Source organism: Zingiber officinale, chromosome 11A (assembly GCF_018446385.1).
Source record: "Zingiber officinale cultivar Zhangliang chromosome 11A, Zo_v1.1, whole genome shotgun sequence".
Taxonomy (NCBI): domain Eukaryota; kingdom Viridiplantae; phylum Streptophyta; class Magnoliopsida; order Zingiberales; family Zingiberaceae; genus Zingiber; species Zingiber officinale.
This window is the reverse complement of record NC_056006.1, coordinates 53,905,555-53,929,137: the sequence shown is the minus strand read 5'-3', so window position 1 is coordinate 53,929,137 and position 23,583 is coordinate 53,905,555.

Below are 23,583 nucleotides of genomic sequence, written 5' to 3'. Positions count from 1 at the left end.
TTAGATTCATTTGATGAATCAAATTGGATTAAGAGTAATTCTAATTGGGCTAACTTGAGTTGGACTCAAGTTGATTCATGTAATCAGTGTGTCTAATTTAGATTATGACTCATTAGATCAACTTAATTTAATGAATTAGATTCATTATTTTAAGTTGACTTGAATCAAATGGTTAGATTAGATCAACTATGGAAGAGATTTGGTCAAGTTTGAATTGATTTGAGAGAAAGATAAAAGTCAAGTTTGACTTGACTTTATGCCACCTCATTGGTGAGTTGGCATTGATGTGGACTAATGATGTTATTCCACATCATCATGGGTGCCACCTCATGGAAGTTACAAAGCCATTCTCTTTAATGGCTTTACATCAATTGCACTTAATGCAAAATTTGGGGGTTACACTTGGGAAGTGGCCAGCCACTTTTGAATGTGAAGAGAATTCATTTTTCTCAATTCAAGTGCATTCACTTCTTCTTCCTCTCGGAGCTCTCTCTTCTTCCCTTCTCCTCTCTTGGCCGAACAAGACAAGGTGCTAGCACACCTTTGTTTGGTCTTCTCCATCAAGGATTGTTCGTGTGGATACTTCTAGAGGACCGTACGCTTGACGGTCTAGAGATCCGGCACCTTGGACGAGCTGGATTCGTGAAGGGCGCGCTTCAAAGGTATAACCTTTTCTTCATGTAGATCTAGAAGTAGATCTAAGTAGAAACTCGTACATGTAAATTTTTGAAATCTATCCTTCGTACGAGATGTAGTGGCATGGGTGATTCGGGGTTTCCGCGACGCGAAAACACTGTTTTCGCGGCCCGAAAAACCCAACAGTGGTATCAGAGCCACATGCGAAGAAGTGTACGAGCTTGTTTTTGATTTTCATGAAAAATAGCTTCTGTAATTTTCTGTAAATTTAGGTTTTTTATAGTTTTTATGGGTAATATTCTCGTAGAAGCGAAGCACAAGTGTTTCTGCACTTGTAGGCTTTCGCTACCGGGAAGATTTTTCCAAAACGGCTTGGTTTCGCCCCAAATCTTTTTGGGACAGCGGGCTAAGGCGCTATTAGATCGCAAAGGAACCCTCGCGATGGTTAGATTGCAGGTAGGGGCGCTGCCCCTGGCCCTGCAAGGGGATTCGTTCCGTTATTGCGCCTGAAAATCGCTAAACGGAACCACCGGGAAAATTATACCCGTAAAAATTGTAAATTTATAAAAAAAATTATAGAAAATTATAGAAATATATAATTTTGAATTATATATTAATTTTGTGATAGTCATGGCCCAAATGACCCAAATTGGATTTGGAAATGTGTTGTAATTCAAAATACGGCCTGCGTGCCGTTATGTGATATGCGTGCTGTATTTATTTTTATTTTATTTTATTTTCACGACCTGTGCATTGTGCCTTTCTCTTATATTCTGCTTGTAAATTAGATTTAGACTCGAATGTAACTCGAGTTTCAAAATGTAATGTAAATTTTGAAGCGGTGGAACGTCCACACGAGACGGAGTTACGAGGAGGGCGCGAGCAACACAAGGTGGTCAAAGGAAGAAGCTTGAGAAGCTGTTGACCTTAGGTTGACCATCTGATCTTCTCATTGGCTTGAGAAGATCGTAGTAGGGCCATGACACAATCACAAAATAATTAATTAATTGCTTATATGTATATGATGCATGTTTAATTAAGTAGTTAATTAGTGCCTAGCCATTAGATTAGATCTAAATGGTGCACATGATGCACCCCACGATTAGATTAGATCTAAATCAAGTATTTGATATGCATCATCGTTTAGATTAGATCTAAATCGCGTCAACTCGTAATGCCTACCATGCTGTGATACCTACCACTACCTCGATCGCATATTGTTGTTGAATCTGCCAAATCAGAGCAACACATACTATCTTGGTAGGGTACGGAGGGACAATCTTGGTCCCGCCTATCAACGCATGGGTGAGTACAGCTCAATTAGATTGAGTAACTAGTTAACTCAATTGGATCGAGTTTAACTATAGGCATTATCTAATGGTTGGTAGATAGGTCAAAATCATGTTTATATTAACTCTTGGGCGTATTAGCCAAAGCTAACTCAAGTTTTAATATAAATGCAGATTTTGATCCTATAAACAAGAGTTGCATAGAGATGTAATTGGTAATTAGTTACCTACCGATCATACTAAATCTTGGGCGTATTAGCCAAAGCTAACTCAAGGGTTAGTATGATGTGGATCTTGTCCCACATGAATTATAGAATTCAGTGGGAGCATCATTTAGTTGAAGGCCTAATTAAATGATTTAAAAGAATATGATATTTATTTCTGCATTTATTTCTGTTGTAGAATTTCCATGACGTCAAACACAAACAACTTGTCACTGCGTTCTGTCCTTAAGAAGGACAAGCTCAACGGAGCAAATTTCCTAGACTGGTACAGGAACCTGAGAATAGTTCTCACCCAAGAACGTAAACTGTACGGTCTGGAGCAGCCCATTCCGGAGGCTCCTCCTGCCACTGCCACGCGAGCAGACCGAGATGCTTACAAGAAGCATCAAGATGACACATTAGATGTGTCCTGTCTAATGCTCGCGACCATGAACTCTGAGCTTCAAAAGCAACATAAGTTGATGGGTGCTTACGATATGGTTGAACATCTTTGTCACCTATATCAAGGACAAGTAAGGCACTAGAAGAGGAACTCCAAAGAATACCTGGAAGATCTTAAGAAGAAGAGAAATAAGATTTATACTTCAAGTATACATGTTATAGAAGTCAACCTCTCTATTTCTTTATCGTGGGTATTAGATACCGGATGTGCTTCGCACATTTGTACTAATGTACAAGCGTTGAGAAATAGCAGGGCATTGACAAAGGGTGAGGTAGACCTACGAGTAGGTAATGGAGCACGGGTTGCTGCTATTGCTGTAGGAACTTACTATCTATCTCTACCCTCTGGGCTTGTCCTAGAATTAGATGATTGTTGTTATGTGTCTGCCTTGACTAAGAAAATAATTTCAGTTTCTTGTTTGGACAAGAAAGGATTTTCGTTTACAATAAAGAACAAATGTTGTTCCATCTATTTAAACGATATGTTCTATTGTAGTGCTCCTCTAATGAACGGACTCAACATTCTAGGTCTTGAAAGCCCTATCTATAACATAAATACCAAGAGGTTCAAATCAAAAGACCTGAACCAAACCTATCTCTGGCACTGTCGCTTAGGTCATATAAATGACAAGCGCTTATCCCAGCTCCATAAGGATGATTTGCTGGACTCATTTGATTTTGAATCTTATGAGACGTGCGAGTCATGCCTATTAGGCAAGATGACCAAGACTCCCTTAAGTGGGCATAGCGAGAGCGCGACTGACTTGTTAGGACTTATACATAGTGATGTATGCGGATCTTTCAATGTCGCTGCTAGAGGAGGTTATAGGTACTTCATCACATTTACTGATGACTTCAGTAGATATGGTTATGTGTACTTAATGACACATAAGTCTGAATCCTTTGAAAAGTTCAAAGAATTCAAGAATGAAGTACAGAACCAGCTTGGCAAGAGTATTAAGATACTTCGATCAGATCGAGGTGGAGAATACCTTAGCCATGAGTTTCATGACTATCTAGCAGAGTGTGGGATCCTATCCCAACTCACTCCTCCTGGAACACAACAGTGGAATGGTGTATCCGAAAGGAGGAATCGTACTTTATTCGATATGGTACAATCTATGATAAGTCACATAGATCTTCCGACATTCCTTTGGGGCTATGCTCTAGACACGGCAACTTTTATACTCAACCGAGATCCATCTAAGGCCGTGATAAAGACACCATATAGGATATGGACTGGGAGAGATGCCCAGGTGTCTTTCATGAGGATTTGGGGTTGTGAGGCTTATGTTAGACGTCAAGTCTCAGATAAATTAGGACCCAAATCAGACAAGTGCTACTTTATAGGATATCCCAAAGAAACTATGGGATATTACTTCTACATTCCCAGTCAGCACAAGGTAGTTGTGGAAAAGACTGGGGTCTTTCTAGAAAGGGACTTTGTTTCAAGAAAGACTAGTGGAAGCATGCTCGATCTTGAAGAAGTTCAAGATGCGAACAATAGCACTGATGCCTCGATGGAAGTTGAACTAGAACTACAAAGGGTTGTGGATGATGTTGTTCCACAAGGAGTTGAGGAACAACAACCAGTTCAAGTAAACATACCCCTTCGCAGGTCTAATAGGGTACATCGTCAGCCTGAGAGATACTCATTTCTCTTGTCTGACCATGATGACGTTGTGCTTATAGAGGATGAGCCTACCACCTATCAAGAAGCTGTGATGAAACCAGATTCCGAGAATTGGCTAGAGGCCATGAGATACAAAATGGAATCCATGTACACCAACCAAGTATCGACTTTGGTTGATCCACCTAAAGGGGTAAAACCCATTGGGTGTAAGTGGGTCTTTAAGAGAAAGACTGACATGGATGGACTTATCTATAAAGGTCGCTTGGTTGCAAATGGTTTCAAGCAGATTCATGGTATTGACTATGATGAAACTTTTTCTCCAGTAGCGATGTTTAAGTCCATTCGGATCATGCTTGCTATTGCTGCCTACCATGACTATGAGATATGGCAGATGGATGTCAAAACCGCGTTTCTGAATGGAAACCTACTCGAGAATGTGTACATGACACAACCTGAGGGTTTTGTAGATCCACAGCATACTAACAGAGTATGTAAGCTGCATAGGTCCATTTATGGACTAAAGCAAGCTTCTCGGAGCTGGAATCTTCGATTCGATGATGCAATCAAACAGTTTGGTTTCATCAAGAATGAAGATGAACCTTGTGTCTACAACAAGGTTGTAGGGGACATAGTTGTCTTCCTCATATTATATGTGGATGACATACTACTCATTGGGAAGGATATTCCTTTGCTTCAGTCTGTCAAGACCTGGCTAGGGAATTGCTTCTCAATGAAGGACTTAGGTGAAGCATCCCGGATTTTAGGGATACAGATCTATAGAGGATAGATCTAAGAGATTGCTTGGCCTAAGTCAGAGTACATACATTGACAAGGTACTCCTTCGGTTTGCCATGCAGAACTCCTAGAAGGGATTTCTGCCGATATCACATGGAGTGAGTCTTTCGAAGACTCAAGGTCCCTCTTCTAGAGAGGAGAGAGACCGCATGGATCAGATCCCTTATGCCTCAGCCATAGGATCGATCATGTACGCCATGCTATGTACTCGACATGATGTCTCGTATGCTTTGAGCATAACAAGCAGATACCAGTCAGATCCAGGTGAAAGTCACTAGATAGCGGTCAAGAATATTCTTAATTACTTAAGAAGGATTAAAGAATATTTTTTGATATATGGAGGCAATGATGAGCTAGGTGTAAAGGGTTACAGTGATGCTAGCTTCCAGACCGACCAGGATGACTATAGATCGTTGTCGGGGTTCGTGGTTTACATTAATGGTGGTGCTGTGAGCTAGAAGAGTTCGAAGCAGGACACAGTAGCTGATTCTACGACAGAGGCCGAGTATATTGCTGCAATAGAGGCAGCAAAGGAGGCAGTTTGGATTCGCAAGTTCATCACCGAAATTGGGGTGGTTCCTAGCATTGCTGACCCTATTGAACTCTATTGTGACAACAATGGAGCTATAGCACAGGCAAAGGAACCTCGCTCACACCAGCGGACCAAACACATACTACGGCGCTTCCATCTCATTCGAGAGATCATCGAAAGAGGAGATGTGAAGATTTGCAGAGTATCTACAGAGGCTAACATCGCAGATCCCTTGACCAAGGCTTTGGCACAGAGGAAGCATGATGGTCACACAAGGTCATTTGGGCTTAGAGCCTACACTGATTGACACTAGTGCTAGTGGGAGATTGTTAGTTAGAGCCCTAGAGTCAATCATTTGATGATTGTATTTTTGGACTTGTTGTATCATATTCTATATAAATAAAGGCATTTGGTTTTTGGTTATTATATTTACTTGTATTGGTGCCAAATAAACTAAGTATAATAACATCCTTAAGTAGACGGTTCTCATCTATATCAATTGGTTAGTTGAACCGATAGTGAGATGATATGGGGAACACTACTCTTAATCATTCCTAGTCGAGTATTAACATTCAGGGACAATGTTAATGCAATAAGACTAGCATGTAGGTCAACTCGATGACTTGATCTCACAAGTCATGGATATAGAGATATCAAGTTGACACATGGGTATGCATTGGAGAATGTATACTGAATGACCCGCCATGAGAAAGTATCATGGATCGTTATATGAGTGGCATATACTTTCTTATGTGGCTATTAGTATGACTACTAGTTCTTAGACTTGAAGCCACCATGGTTCCCTACATAAGGAGTTATGTAATTTGGTTTCGTCAAACGTCACCCGTAACTGGGTGGACTATAAAGGCGTTTACTGTGTATGTAACAAATTATGCGGAGGGATGTGAGTCATGTAGATGGGATCTATCCCTCCTATATGACGGAAGAGACATCGGTATTCTTGATAGAGTGAGACCACGAAGTGCATGGCCATGCCCAAATGAGTCAATATGAGATATTGAGCTCATTTGATTTAGTGAGTCTACTTGGAGTTCAAGATTTAGATTGATTAGAGGATGACACGGTCTATGCCTCATATTGATCAATCTAGATGTCTTGGATAGAAGGACACTTGTCATATATTGTGAGGAGTCACAATTAGTAGACAGAAGGTGATGTTGGATCTCAACATTCTTGTAACTTGGGTAGTAATGATGTGTTGCTAGATACCGCTCATTACTTATGCTTCTAAATGGGTTTAGGGCCATTGCCAACGTTACAAGAACCTATAGGGTCACACACTAAGGACAATTAGATGGAGATTAGGTTCATATAATGATCAAGAGGATTAGATTCATTTGATGAATCAAATTGGTTTAAGAGTAATCCTAATTGGGCTAACTTGAGTTGGACTCAAGTTGATTCATGTAATCAATGTGTCTAATTTAGATTATGACTCATTAGATCAACTTAATTTAATGAATTAGATTCATTATATTAAGTTGGCTTGAATCAAATGGTTAGATTAGATCAAATATGGAAGAGATTTGGTCAAGTTTGACTTGATTGGAGAGAAAGATAAAAGTCAAGTTTGACTTGACTTTATGCCACCTCATTGGTGAGTTGGCATTGTTGTGGACTAATGATGTTATTCCACAACATCATGGGGTGCCACCTCATGGAAGTTACAAAGCCATTCTCTTGATTGGCTTCACATCAATTTCACTTAATGCAAAATTTGGTGGTTACACTTGGGAAGTGGCCGACCACTTTTGAATGTGAAGAGAATTCATTTTTCTCAATTCAAGTGCATTCACATCTTCTTCCTCTTGGAGCTCTCTCTTTTTCCCTTCTCCTCTCTTGGCCGAACAAGACAAGGTGCTAGCACACCTTGTTTGTTCTTCTCCATCAAGGATTTTTCGTGACGATACTTCTAGAGAACCGTACACTTGACGGTCTAGAGATCCGGCACCTTGGACGAGCGGGATTCGCGAAGGGTGCGCTTCAAAGGTATAACCTTTCTTCATGTTGATCTAGAAGTAGATCTAAGTAGAAACTCGTACATGTAAATTTTTGAAATCTATCCTTCGCACGAGATCTAGTGGCATGGGTGATTCGGGGTTTCCGTGACGCGAAAACATGGTTTTCGCGGCCTGAAAAACCCAACAGCATGATTAGTGCTAGTTGTTATTTTCTTACTATGCATGTCAATATTACCCGATGAGGAGTTGACTGACCCCGTGGATATTTACTATTTTTAGGTTGAGACTGTCCAGAGGAGTTCCAGTCGCTAGTCCCCTATAGATCGTAAGGATTACGATGTGTTTTATCTTTTGGGTTTTCTTAGTGTACTTTTTAGACTTGTTCTAGTTTTTATTGGTGTAGTGGGGACTGGCAAGCGGGGGTGAATGACCTACAAGTAAAAATAACCCTCCTCAAAGCTTTTCAACTCTTAAAATAAAGCAACAATAAGAAGTTAACTGCAGAAATAAAAGGAGACAGAAATTAACCTGGTTACAACCAAGTGGGTTGTTAATCCAGGGCAGTAAGAAAAGCGCAGTAAGAAAACTCCTTCTATGAAGGTGGAGAAGCCTTTTACACTTTGACAACACAGTAGTTGCTAAGAGAATGAGAGTACAAGAGTTGCTATTTCGTTCGTATTCATTGTTTTCTAAAGCTTCCCGAGACCCTCTTTATATAGGGGTTCTCGAGATTATCAGATCACCTGATCCTTCGGGATCAGGTTTGACTCGAGAGGGATCGGTCGAACGATCCCCAGGTTCGGTCGACCGAACCTGCTGTACCTGCCCGGCTTTCCGTCCAGGTACAGTCTCTGTTAATCGAGCTCAGGTTCGGTCGACCGATCCTTGTGTTCGATCGACCGATCGGCCAACGGTCTTCCTCTGCACTAGCCCGATGAAAACGCTCGACTCAGTCTCTAGATAAACTTGGGTTCGGTCGACCGATCATGAGGTTCGGTCGACCGATCACTTCACCGCTGGCAGATGTGTTGCTGACGTGTGACCAACGACTAGCTTCGGTTAATGAAGGGTTCGGTCGACCGATCAATAGGTTCTGTCGACCGAACCGTTGACAAGTCAACTATAGTTGACTTGCTCTGGTTCGGCTCCTTAGGTGATTGCGGCCATCTGGAATAGGGCTCACCCGAACCCAGTTCCCGGCCTTCTCCTCGAGCAGGCTTCCGTCCGGCTTCTCATCCCTCGAACGCCGCGCACTTTCTTCTCGCTCCACCGGAGTACTCTTCTGCAGCTCTCTCGTTCTTCGGACCCACCGAGCCCGTCGGCTCCCTTCCCGTCCGTCCTTCTCACTAGCTGCATCTTCCGCTCAACTTCCTGCGCTGCTAAGTTCCTGCACACTCAGACACAGGGTTCAGACAAAACGCAGGACCTAACTAACTTGCTTGATCACATCAAAACTACCATGGGGTGGAACAATCTCCCCCTTTTTGATGTGCATCAACCCAAGTTCAAGTTAGGGTAAAATAGACACAAAAAGTAAGTTTAAAGAAAAATTACTAAACTAGCATATTATGCATAAGTTTTGCAATAAGTAAAATTGCAACACTATTTATAAAAAATATTAAAAATTTAAACTTTTAAATTTCCTAACTCCCCCTAACTCCCCCTAAACTTGTACTTTTCTCTCCCCCTTTGATCACAACAAAAACGGGGAAGCAAGTTCTTAAGATAGAAAAAAAATTTTCTAATATGATTTCTTAGAATTTTCAAAAATAATTTCTAAGTTAAAAATCTATTTTCTAAGTTAAAAAAAAATTCAAAAAGTCCAAAAAAAATGTTTGTGCACTTTCAAAGAATTTTAATTTTACTTTTAATGCTTTTTCAGAAAGTTAATTAAACATTTTGTTTCAATATTTCAGCTTCCAGGTCGTGGCGAGACACTAGACCTTCTTGGTTATTCGAGCAACAACCACTTCCTTAGACAAAGCCTTCATAAGGAAAAAATGTTTAATTTTCTCTCTATAAAGCTTTTAATTTTAAGAGCTTAGTTTAGCATAGATTTTGGAACCCAATAAAGGTTCCTTCCTACAGGATTAGTCAAAAACTTCGGGGGTATATAATTCTTAGGAATTTTCCTAAGTTGACCCTGATGCTTCCTTATATACCAATTTAATTTTCCATAAATTTTAAGTTTTGATTTTGGAAAAACATTTATCTTTAAGCATGCATCAGATTTCAAATTTTCAATTTCCAATTTTAAATTTTCATTTTCTGATTTCAAATTTTCATTTTCTTTTTCTAATTTATCTAATTCTTTAGAAAGAGCTTTAATAAATTTAAAAGATTGAGTCGGGGTTAGATTGCGTACCTTACTTACTTGGTCTGGTAACGCTCCCCCTTCACTGCTGCTTTCTTCTTCTGATGTTCCTCCCCCTTCATCAATGCTCATTTCTGAGCTAGATATTTCTTCTAGCTGATGGTTGGCCATCAGTGCTAGTCCTGAGAATTCTTCGACTTCTGACTCGGAGGATGAAGAGTCGTCCCATGTCGCCTTAAGATTTTTTTGCTTGGATCGAGCTGGCTTCTTGCTTCTTTCCTTATCTTTCTGTTTGCTCTTCAATTTTGGGCAATCATCCTTAATGTGCCCTTCTTCGTTGCAATTGTAGCACCGGACTGTCCTTCCTTTTTGATGACGTTTACTTGACTGCAATCTAAACTTGTTAGATTTAAAAAACTTATTAAAACGTCTTACCATTAACGCAGCTTCGTTTTCGTCGATTGACGCTTCGGAGTCGGGATCATCCTTTTCAGCTCGTAGGGCAACGTTGAGGTTCGACTTCTCTACTGGTTTTTCTGCAAGTCGAGACTCGTGAAGTTCGAAAGTTGAAAACAAGTTTTCTAAACTACTTACCTCAAAGTCCTTAGAGATGTAGTAAGCATCTTCTAAGGACGCCCATTCTGAATTCCTCGGGAAGGCATTGAGCGCGTATCTGATGGAATCCCGGTTGGTTACTTCTTCTCCAAGGTTCACTCGTTGCGTTATCAGCTCTTTGATTCTCGCTTGGAGGTGCGCTACCTTCTCGCCGTTGTTCATCCGGAGGTTTGTTAGTTGTCTCCGGAGGATGTCGCGCCGCGCCAGCTTCGCTTCAGAGGTACCTTCGTGAAGCTCTAGAAATTTCCCCCAGAGCTTCGCTTCAGAGGTACCTAAGGTGGCAGAACGCTGAGGAGGTGGAATTCAGCTTTTCCGTTGGCGACGAAATCGACTTGCTCCTTCTTGCTCCACGTGTTTTCTTCTTTGTCTTTAGGAGCTGCAAAACCATATTTCATAGTAATTAAAATATCAAAATCTGTTTTAAAGAATACCTCTATTTTTTGCTTCCATGTAGCGAAATCTCCGTCGAACTTTGGGGGATGAATGTTTGTGCCGGCTATTGTTATGAGCTTTGTGCTTCAGATGGCAGTTAGTCCCTTTGAGGCTGTTGGGCTCTGATACCACTTGTTGGTGCAGCGGGGACCGGCAAGAGGGGGGTGAATTGCCTACAAGTAAAAATAACCCTCGTCAAAGCTTTTCAACTCTTAAAATAAAGCAACAATAAGAAATTAACTGCAGAAATAAAAGGAGACAGAAATTAACCTGGTTACAACCAAGTGGGTTGTTAATCCAGGGCAGTAAGAAAACTCCTTCTATGAAGGCGGAGAAGTCTTTTACACTTTGACAGCTGTAACACCCCTAGAAAGCCTAGATAAAGTAAGGGCAATGAGAGTACGAATGTAATGAAAAAAATGTGTAGATAGTCTATGTTGAATGTTACGATGGGAAGGATTTAGATGATTAAAAACTTTATGAAAGAAAATAAAGTTGAGAATATAAAGTTCTATACATGATTTATAATGCAAGGAATTAATGTAAACAAAAGAGATATGAGATATTATATATGCATGTATGAAATATTTATGCATAATGCATATACATGAATTATTTTGTACAAAAATATGTTAGGAGAAGGATTTGATCCTTGGTTCTCTTGTGGATGCATGCATGTGTTAACCAAGTGTGATAGGAGTGAATATTGTAAAAGGAGAGATGAGAATTATAATTAAAGGAAAGAAAGGAGAGAAATTAAGAGAAAGAAAAGAGAGAAACTCAAGAAGCATTTCTCTAGCATATTCTTTCTCATTAAGAGGAGAAGTAAATGAGGAGGATGAATCAAGTCAAGTTTTCCTCCCCTCACTTTAGTATAAATAGGCATGGAGGGGCTTCATCCTCAACTCACTCTCCTCCTCTCCTCCATTTGTGCCGAGCACTCTTCCTCCCTCTTTCCTCTTGTTGCCGAGAGCAACAACTCTCCCCCTTCTTTCTTTCTTTTTGTTGCCGAGCAACACAAGAGGAAGAAGCCTCCTCTTCTTCCTCCTCCTCTCCACCAAAAGACCTAGCCACTTCTTCCTCCATTGGTGCCAAGCAAAGCAAGCAAGGAAGAAAGGTCCACAAGCAAGTTCTCAACTCTAGGACACTTAAGCAAAGAAGGTAAGCTTCCCCTCACCTGCGGTACAAGGCTTCCATGTGATTTTCAGATTCTTTTTCTATGCCTTGAAAGAAAGTTTTCCCCTATGTTTGTATACATATATGATGCATGATCAGAGGTGTATGTAACCCTAGAATTTCAATCAAAAATATTGTAAATAGGTTAGGAAAATTATTGTCTAACCAAACTAGTGCAAGTTTCCCTCTATGAAATGCTAAGGACCTTCCTATGGTTTTCTTGCTTGGAAGTTGATTGGAACCAAAAGAACCCCACTCTCATGTTTCGGCCAAGAAAGAATTTAGGGTTAGGAGGACCTCGAATTTAAAATAACTATGCTTATAAAGTTCTTAAGAGTTGTATACTTGTATGTTGAAAGAAACTCATTAACCTTACTCTTAATATTTCGGCCATGGTAAGGTGATAGTTTAGAGAAGCTTAAACAAAATTTTAATATGCTCAATGACCTCTGTGATATTATGTTATGAAAGATGATTAATGCTCTCATGTTTAATTGGAATGTAGAAAATTAGTTACATGATTTATGACATGTAAGATCACAAGAGTCCTAGCTTGTTTATGATCCAACCTTGTGTATGATGTTCTTAGTAAATCTTGCTATGAAATTTACTTAGGTTTCCCATGCTTTAGGCCACTTAAAGGAAGTTTATATTCTATGAATTTCGGTCAAGTAAGGTTTAAAGGACCTAGAGGCCTTGGAAATGAAACCTAAGGGGTTAAAAGTACTTCTTAAAACTTGATAATGTGTGAATGTGATACATGTTTGTATGACCTAAATGAATCATTATGTGTTCGGCCATGAAGGGATAGATGCCCTAGAAACCCTAGAACAAAAATTAAATATGTCTATGCCATGCTGTATGAAAATGATATGATAATAAGTTAGAATGCATGATTGCTTTAGTTACGAAATGATATGCATAATGAAGTTATATTATGAAATATGCCATGATGTGTTATAGCATAGAAAATGCTATACATAATGAAAAGAAATGAAGTTATGTTATGATATGTGATAGTATAGAAAATGCTATACATAATGAAAAGAAATGAAAAGAATAAATGCATGAAAGATTGTTAAGGACATGATATGATAGTTATGCATGATAAGTTATTTTATGGTTTGTACCAAGGGTGGGCTCCACCGGGGTCGATGGAGTAAGACTCGGGCCTCGTCAGTAATGGGCCTTTGAGTGCCCTAGGTCGATGGAGTAAGACTCGGGCCTAGTATGTATGCATGGTAGGGCTCAAGACTTGCTACCTTGGACCTACGCATTAAGTATGTGGTACAAACCGGGATCCCAAATGATGATGATATTAATTTCAAGTACTATTAAGTATAAGTTTTCAAATTCACGATGCATTGCCTACATTCATATGTGCTTGAATTATATGATGATATGATATAATGTCATGTGATATTATGATATGAATATGATGCCTTGTATGTCTCATGCTTGTGATTTATTTGTTTTATGATATGATATTCATGCTTCTATGAAATGATATGTGAATAAGAAATATGCATGATATGTTTGAATAGAATGATATGTTATGTTATGATTAGTTGAGACGATGATATGTTGATCCATTCTTGATATACGATGATTCTCGGTTTTAGTGAGTAGGAAAGGAACTTACTGAGCCATGAGTGCTCATAGCTTACTTTCCTTGTACCGCAGATAAAAGAGAAAGCTGGATGTACAACGGAGCAGCAGGAGGAGCAGATAGTGATGTGTGTGGTGGTGGCTCGGCAAGAACGATTCGGACAAATTAATATTTTTAGTTATTAGTTCAATATATGCACATTTGAACAAATCAGAATATGTGATATTATGCTTAATAAATTAAATTCTTTAAAGTTTTTATTCTTCCGCTGTTATAACTAAAGCATGTACGTAAGTAGTATAAGAACGTAGCGCCGCCTTTGGTTGGGTAAGAAGGGTGGGCGTTTACAACAGCACAGCAGTTGCTAAGAGAATGAGAGTACAAGAGTTGCTATTTCATTCGTATTCGTTGTTTTCTAAAGCTGCCCGAGACCCTCTTTATATAGGGGTTCTCGAGATTATCAGATCACCTGATCCTTCGGGATCAGGTTTGACTCAAGAGGGATCAGTCGACCGATTCCCAGGTTCGGTCGACCGAACCTGCTGTACCTGCCCGGCTTTCCGTCCAGGTGCAGTCTCTATTGATCAAGCTAAGGTTCGGTCGACCGATCCTTGTGTTTGGTAGACCGATCGGCCAACGGTCTTCCTTTGCGGTGGCCCGATGAAAACGCTCGACTCAGTCCCTAGATAAACTTGGGTTCGGTCGACCGATCATGAGGTTCGGTCGACCGATCACTTCACCGCTGGCAGATGTGTTGCTGACGTGTCACCAACGGCTGGCTTCGGTTAATGAAGGTTTCGGTCGACCGATCAATAGGTTCGGTCGACCAAACTGTTGACAAGTCAACTCCAGTTGACTTGCTCCGGTTTGGCTCCTTGGGTGATTACGGCCATCCGGAATAGGGCTCACCTGAACCCAGTTCCCGGCCTTCTCCTCGAGCAGGCTTCCGTCCAGCTTCTCGTCCCTCAAACGTCGCTCATGTTCTTCTGCTCCACCGGAGTACTCTTCCGCTGCTCTCTCGTCCTTCGGACGCACCGAGCCCGTCGGCTCCCTTCCCGTGCCGTCCTTCTCGCTATTTGCGTCTTCCGCTCGACTTCTTGTGCTCCTAAGTTCCTGCACACTCAGACACAGGGTTCAGACAAAACGCAGGACCTAAGTAACTTGGTTGATCACATCAAAACTACCACGGGGTCCAACAGTTTTGACACATGGATATTGTGTTATCTTTATTATCGATGACTTTTATTTGGATGTGTTTTTGCTACATGTCAGCCTAGATGGCAGAATAGGTGAGTTCATTGTGATTTGTGTTTTATGGGTGTAATGGAGTTGGATATCATATTTAAGCTTTATGGGTGTAGTTGAGTATTATTTTTTAGATGACTTTTCTTTATCGTTACATTAGTTGAGTTTTACTATTAAACTGTGTGGTGATGCATTATTATTTATTGTTGTTGTTCTGGCCGTGTTGGCTAATGTATATGGCCCTGAGGGCATTGTAGAATGTTTTAGATTGTCACCCGTACAGGGGAGATGCTGCCTAAATTTCTTCTGGCAGGGACTCCTCCGGGGCATGACAATTTATTTGGTATCAGAGTCAAGTTTTCTGATGCTTGGTTTTTTTGTATTTTGTTGTGGCAAGTCGAGTTTTGTGTGTTAGATTTTCGAAATAATCTAATACCAATTTATTTGGTATCAGAGCCAAGTTGGTGATACATGTTTGTTTTTCGTGTTACAGATTTTCAAGATTTAATCTGATACCAATTTATTGGTATCAGAGCAGGTTACGATACCTGCTTTTGGTGTTCTAGATTTTAGGGTTAGCCCAAGTTTGCCAGTAAACTTGGGTACTTATTTTCTGATTTGTACGGGTTTCTGTCAATTTTCTCGTTCGGAATTTTGAGGTAAAAAAAATTTGGGGACTGGATGTTGGGTCTTTCGGGCCACGAAAATCCCGAAGCCCCAAGCCACCGGATCCGTGCGAAGTAGAAATAAAACAAAAATACGAGTACGAGTTTCTAATCTAGATCTGCACAAGATTTACAAAGAGGAAACCTTTTATACCTTCGATGCGTGCAATTTTCGTATCCCGCTCGTCCAAAATTCACCGGATCTCGAGAGTATCAAAATAGATACTCCTCTATACGTATCGACACGAACACACTAGGTGGAGAAGACCAAACAAAGGTGTGCTAGCACCTAGGTTGTTCGGCAAAGAGAGGAGGAGAGGGAGAGCTTGAGGAGACAGCTTGAGGAAGAAGAAGATGTAAATGACACTTGAATGAAAAATGAATTCATTCCCTTCACAAAAGTGGCCGCCCACTTTCACAAAAGTGTAACCCCCATTTTGCATTAAGTGGCCATTAAAGAGGGAATTTGTAACCTCCATGAGGTGGAACACACATGTACTAAACATGATGATGTGGCATATCATCATTGGCCACTTAATGCCAAGTCACAAATGATGTGGCATAAAGTCAAGTCAAACTTGACTCTTCCTCTTCCTCTCAAGTCAAGTCAAACTTGACTTCATCTCTCTCATGTTTGATCTAATCTAACCATTTAATTCAAGCCAATTAAATATAATGAACCTAATTCGTTTAATTAAATTGATTCAATGAGTCATAATCTAAATTAGACTCACTGAACACATGAATCAACTTGAGTCCAACTCAATTAGCCCAATTAGGATTACTCTTAATCCAATTTGATTCATCATATGAATCTAATCCTCTTGGTTCATAATATAAACCTAATCTCCATCTAATTGTCCTTAATGTGTGACCCTATAGGTTCTTGTAACATTGGCAATGCCCCTAAACCCATTTAGGAGCATAAGTAATGAGCGGTATCTAGCAACACATCATTACTACCCAAGTTACAAGAATGTTGAGATCCAACATCACCTTGTGACTACTAATTGTGACTCCTCACAATATAAGACAAGTGTCATTCTATCCTAGACATCTAGATTGATCAATGTGAGGTATAGACTGTGTCATCCTCGGACCAATCTAAATCTTGAACTCTAAGTAGACTCACTAAATCAAATGAGCTCAATATCTCATATTGACTCATTTGGGCATGACCATGCACTTCGTGGTCTCACTCTATCAAGAATATCGATGTCGCTCTCGTCATATAGGAGAGATAAATCTCATCTACATCACTCACATCCCTCTGCATAATTCGTTACAATTCGATTTGTTTTAGTCCACTTATTCCGCTGACGTTAACCAGTGTCTATGTAGAACTCATTGCTTAAGGTTTCAAAGAGGCTATTCATACCCCTATAGCCATATAAGATAAACATATATAACGATCCATGATACTTTCTCATGGCGGGTCATTCAGTATACATTCTCTAATGCATACACATGTGTCAACTTGATATCTCTATATCCATAACTTGTGAGATCAAGTCATTGAGTTGACCTACATGATAGTCTTATTGCATTAACATTGTCCATGAATGTTAATACTTGACTAGGAATGATTAAGAGTAGTGTTCCCTATATCATCTCACTATCGGTTCAACTAATTGATTTATATAGGTGAGAACCTTCTACTCAAGTACGCTATTATACTTAATTTATTTGGCACCAATACAAGTAAGTATAATAACCAAAACAAATGCCTTTATTTATATAAGAATATAATACAACAAGTCCATAATACAATCATCAAATGATTGGATCTAGGGCTCTAACTAACAATCTCCCACTAGCACTAGTGCCAATCAGTGTAGGCTCTAAGCCCCAATGACTTAGTGTGACCATCATGCTTCCTCTGTGCCAAATCCTTGGTCAAGGGATCTGCGATGTTAGCTTCTGTAGGTACTCTGCAAATCTTCACATCTTTTCTCTCGATAATCTCTCGAATGAGATGGAAGCGCCGTAGTATGTGTTTGGTCCGCTGGTGTGAGCGAGGTTCCTTCGCTTGTGCTATAGCTCCATTATTGTCACAATAGAGCTCAATAGGGTCAGCGATACTAGGAACCACCCCAAGTTCAGTGATGAACTTGCGGATCCAAACTGCCTCCTTTGCTGCCTCTGATGCAGTAATGTACTCGGCCTCTGTCGTAGAATCAGCTACTGTGTCCTACTTCGAACTCTTCTAGCTCATAGCACCACCATTTATGCAAAATACGAACCCTGACTGCGATTGATAAACATCCTGATCGGTCTGGAAGCTGGCATCACTATAACCCTTTACAGCTAGCTCAACATCGCCTCCATATATCAAGAAATATTCTTTAGTCCTTCTTAAGTACTTAAGAATCTTCTTGACCGCTATCCAGTGACTTTCATCTGGATCTAACCGGTATCTGCTAGTCATGCTCAAAGCATACGAGACATCAGGTTGAGTACATAGCATGGTGTACATGATAGATCCTATGGCTGAGGCATAAGGGATCAGTCCATGTGGTCTCTCTCCTATCTAGAAGAGGGACCTTGAGTCTTTGAAAGACTCACGCCATGTGACATCGGCAGAAATCCCTTCTTGGAGTTCTGCATGGCAAACCGAAGGAGTACCTTGTCAATGTAGGTACTCTGACTTAGGCCAAGCAATCTCTTAGATCTATCTCTATAGATCTGTATCTCTAGAATGCAGGAGGCATCACCTAAGTCCTTAATTGAGAAGCAACTCCCTAGCCAGGTCTTGACAGACTTAAGCAAAGGGATGTCCTTCCGAATGAGTAGTATGTCATCCTCATACAATATAAGGAAGACATATATATCCCCTACAACCTTCTTGTAGACACAAGGTTCATCTTCGTTCTTGATGAAACCAAACTGTTTGATTGCATCATCGAATCGAAGATTCCAGCTCCGAGAAGCTTGCTTTAGTCCATAAATGGACCTATACAGCTTGCATACTCTGCTAGTATGCTGTGGATCTACAAACCCCTCAGGTTGTGTCATGTACGCATCCTCGAGCAGGTTTCCATTTAGAAACATGGTTTTGACATCCATCTGCCATATCTCATAGTCATGGTATGCTGCAATAGCAAGCATGATCCGAATGGTCTTAAACATCGCTACTGGAGAAAAGGTTTCATCATAGTCAATCCCATGAATTTGTTTGAAACCTTTAGCTACCAAGCAACCCTTATAGATAAGTCCATCCATGTCAGTCTTTCTCTTAAAGACCCACTTACACCCAATGGATTTTACCCCTTCAGGTGGATCAACCAAAGTCCATACTTGGTTGGTGTACATGGATTCCATTTCGGATCTCATGGCCTCTAGCCATTTCTCGGAATCTAGTCTCATCACAGCTTCCTGATAGGTGGTAGGCTCATCATGTATGAGCACAACGTCATCATGGTCAGACAATAGAAATGAGTATCTCTCAGGCTGACGACGTACCCTATCAGACCTGCGAAGAGGTATGTCTACTTGAACTGGTTGTTGTTCCTCAACTACTTGTGGAACAACATCATCCACAACACTTTGTGGTTCCAGTTCAACTTCCATCGAGGCTTCAGTGCTATTGTTTGCATCTTGAATTTCTTCAAGATCGAACGTGCTCCCACTAGTATTTCTAAAAACAATGTCCCTTTCTAGAAAGACCCCAGTCTTTGCCACAACTACCTTGTGCTGACTGGGAATGTAGAAGTAATATCCCTTAGTTTCCTTGGGATATCCAATAAAGTAGCACTTGTCGAATTTGGGTCCTAATTTGTCTGAGACTTGACGTCAAACGTAAGCCTCACAACCCCAAATCCTCATGAAAGACACCTGGGCATCTCTCCCAGTCCATATCCTATATGGTGTCTTTATCACGACCGTGGATGGAACTCGGTTAAGTATAAAAGCTGTCGTTTCTAGAGCATGGCCCCAAAGGAATGTCGAAAGATCTGTGTGACTTATCATAGACCACCATATCTAATAGGGTACGATTCCTCCTTTCGGATACACCATTCCACTGTGGTGTTCCAGGAGGAGTGAGTTCGGATAGGATCTCACACTCAGCTAGATAATCACGAAACTCACGGCTAAGGTATTCTCCACCTCGATCTGATCGAAGTATCTTAATACTCTTACCAAGCTGGTTCTGTACTTCATTCTTGAATTCTTTGAACTTTTCAAAGGATTCAGACTTATGTGTCATCAAGTACACATAACCATATCTACTGAAGTCATCCGTAAATGTGATGAAGTACCTATAACCGCCTCTAGCAGCGACATTGAAAGGGCCATATACATCACTATGTAAACTATGTATAAGACCTAACAAGTCAATCGCTCTCTCACTATGCCCACTAAAGGGAGTCTTGGTCATCTTGCCAAGTAGGCATGACTCGCACGTCTCATAAGATTCAAAATCAAATGAGTCAAGCAAACCATCCTTATGGAGCTGGGATAAGCGCTTGTCATTTATATGACCTAAGCGACAGTGCTAGAGATAGGTTTGGTTCAAGTTATTTGACTTGAACCTCTTGGTATTTATGTTATAGATAGGGCTTTCAAGGTCGAGAATGTAGAGTCTGTTTATCAGAGGTGCACTACAATAGAACATATCTTTTAAATAAACATAACAACATTTGTCCTTAATTATAAAAGAGAAACCTTTCTTGTCCAAACAAGAAACTGAAATTATGTTCTTTGTTAACGCAAGCATATAACAACATTCATCTAATTCTAATACAAGCCCCGAGGGCAGAGATAGATGACAAGTTCCTACAACAACAGCAGCAACCCGTGCTTCATTGCCTACTCGTAGGTCCACCTCACCCTTCGTCAATGCCCTGCTATTTCTCAGCGCCTGCACATTAGTACAAATGTGAGAAGCACATTGGGTATCTAATACCCATGATGAAGAAATAGATTGATTGACTTCTATAACATATATACCTGAAGTGAAAGTCTCACTTCGCTTCTTCTTAAGATCTTCCAGGTACACCTTGCAATTCCTCTTCCAGTGCCCGGTCTGACTGCAGTGGAAGCAGGTAACATCCTTGGCGACTTAGGCTTCATTGCCTTGCCTTTGCCCTTGTCTTGGGACTTTCCTTTGCCTTTGGGCTTGCCCTTACCCTTGTGTTTCTGAACCATCAGAACAGAGTGGGGCTTAGCCTTGTTAAGGTTCAGCTCAGCAGTTCTTAACATGCTATGCAGATCGGGCAGTGGCTTGTCAATTTCGTTCATGTTGTAGTTTAGAACGAATTGACTATAGCTATCTGGCAAGGATTGCAAGATCAGGTCAGTGGCCAGCTCTTGGCCAAGCGGGAATCTCAACCTCTGTAGGTTTTCTATGTACCCAATTACTTTGAGAACATATGGGCCTACGGGAGCCCCATCTAACATCTTGCTCTGAAACAGTGCCCTTGAGATCTCAAATCTCTCATGCCTCGCTTGACCTTGATACAGTTGACGAAGATGTTCAACCATATCGTAAGTGCCCATTAACTCATGTTGCTTCTGAAGCTTAGAGTTCATGGTCGCGAGCATTAGACAGGACACATCTAATGCGTCATCTTGATGCTTCTTGTAAGCATCTTTGTCAGCTCGTGGGGCATTGGCAGGAGGAGCCTCCGGAATGGACTTCTCTAGAACGTACAATTTACGTTCCTGTGTGAGAACTATTCTCAAGTTCTTATACCAGTCCAGGAAATTTGCTCCGTTGAGCTTGTCCTTCTCAAGGACAGAACGCAGGGAGAAGGAGTTCGTATTCGACGTCATGGTTATCTACAACAGAAAAATGCAGAAAATAAATATCATATTCTTTTAAATCATTTAATTAGGCCTTTAACAAGATGATGCTCTCACTGAATTCTATAATTCATGTGGGACAAGATCCACATCATACTAACCCTTGAGTTAGCTTTGGCTAATGCGCCCAAGATTTAGTATGATCGGTAGGTAATGATTTACCAATTACATCTCTATGCAACTCTTGTTTATAGGATCATTATCCATAGTTATATTAAGTCTTGAGTTAGCTTTGGTTAATACGTCCAAGAATTAATATAAATGTGATTTATGTCCTATCTTTCCAACCATTGGAAGAATGCCTATAGTTGTACTCGATCCAACCGAGTTAACTAGGAATACTCAATCTAATTGAGTTTGTATTCGCCCATGCGTTGATAAGCGGGACCAAGATTGTCCCTCCGTACCCTACCAAGATAATATGTGTTGCTCTGCTTTGGCAGATTCAACAACACATGTGATCGAGGTAGTGATAGGTATCACGGCACGGTAGGCATTAAAGTTGACATAATTTAGATCTAATATAAACGATGATGCGTATCATATACTCTATTTAGATCTAATCTAATCGTGGGGTGCATCATGTGCACGACTTAGATCTAATCTAATCGTTAAGCACTAATTAATTACTTAATCATGCATCACATACACACAAGCAATTAATTAAATTAATTTGTGATTAGTCATGGCCCTACTACGATCTTCTCATGCCAATGAGAAGATCGGATGGTCAACCTAGGGTCAACAGCTTCTCAAGCTCCTCCCTTTGACCACCTTGTGTTGCTCGCGCCCTCCTCGTAACTCCGTCTCGAGTGGATCTTCCATAGCTCCAATTTTGTACATTACAATTTTGAAACTCGAGTTACATTCGAGTCTAAACTAATTTTACAGGCACGATGCGCAGGTCGCATATCAAGTATACAGCACACACAATCACATGACGGCACGCAGGTCGTATTATGAATTCAACACAAATATACCAATCAAATTGGGTCTTTTTGGGCCATGACCATCACAAATTATTCATAATTCTAAATTATGTAATTTTCATAATTTTCTGTAATTTTAATACTATTTTTTACAATTTTTATGGGGAAAAATTCCCCGCGGTCCCGATTAGCGGTTTTCGGGCGCAATCGCGAAATGAATCCCCTTGTGGAGCCAGGGGCAGCGCCCCTACCCGTGATCTAACCATCGCGAGTGTCCCTAAGCGATCCTACAGCACCTTAGCCCGCTGTCTCAAAAAGTTTTGGGGCGAAACCTTGCCGTTCCAGAAAAATATTCTCGGTAGTCGAAGACTACAAGTGTCTAAACACTTGTGCTTCGCTTCTATGAGAAAAATACCCATAAAAACCATAAAATACTTAAAATTATAGAATTTTATAGAATCTATATTTTTCATATAAATACAAACTAAACTCATACAAGTCTTCGCACGTGGCTCTGATACTACTGTTGGGTTTTTCGGGCCGCGAAAACTGCTTTTTCGCGTCGCAGAAACCCCGAAGCCCCAAGCCATAGGATCTGTGCGAAGTAGAAATAAAACAAAAATACGAGTACGAGTTTCTAATCTAGATCTGCACTATATTTACAAAGAGGAAACCTTTTATACCTTCAATGCGTGCCCTTTTTCGTATCCCGCTCGTCCAAAATTCGCCGGATCTCGAGAGTGTCAAAATAGATACTCCTCTATACGTATCCACACGAACACACTAGGTGGAGAAGACCAAACAAAGGTGTGCTAGCACCTAGGTTGTTCGGCCAAGAGAGGAGGAGAGGGAGAGCTTGAGGAAGAAGATGTAAATGACACTTGAATGAAAAATGAATTCATTCCCTTCACAAAAGTGGTCGGCCACTTTCACAAAAGTGTAACCCCCATTTTGCATTAAGTATCCATTAAAGAGGGAATTTGTAACCTCCAGGAGGTGGCACACACATGTGCTAAACATGATGATGTGGCATATCATCATTGGACACTTAATGACAAGTCACAAATGATGTGGCATAAAGTCAAGTCAAACTTGACTCTTTCTCTTCCTCTCAAGTCAAGTCAAACTTGACTTAATCTCTCTCATGGTTGATCTAATCCAACCATTTAATTCAAGCTAATTTAATATAATGAATCTAATTCATTTAATTAAATTGATTCAATGAGTCATAATGTAAATTAGACTCACGAACACATGAATC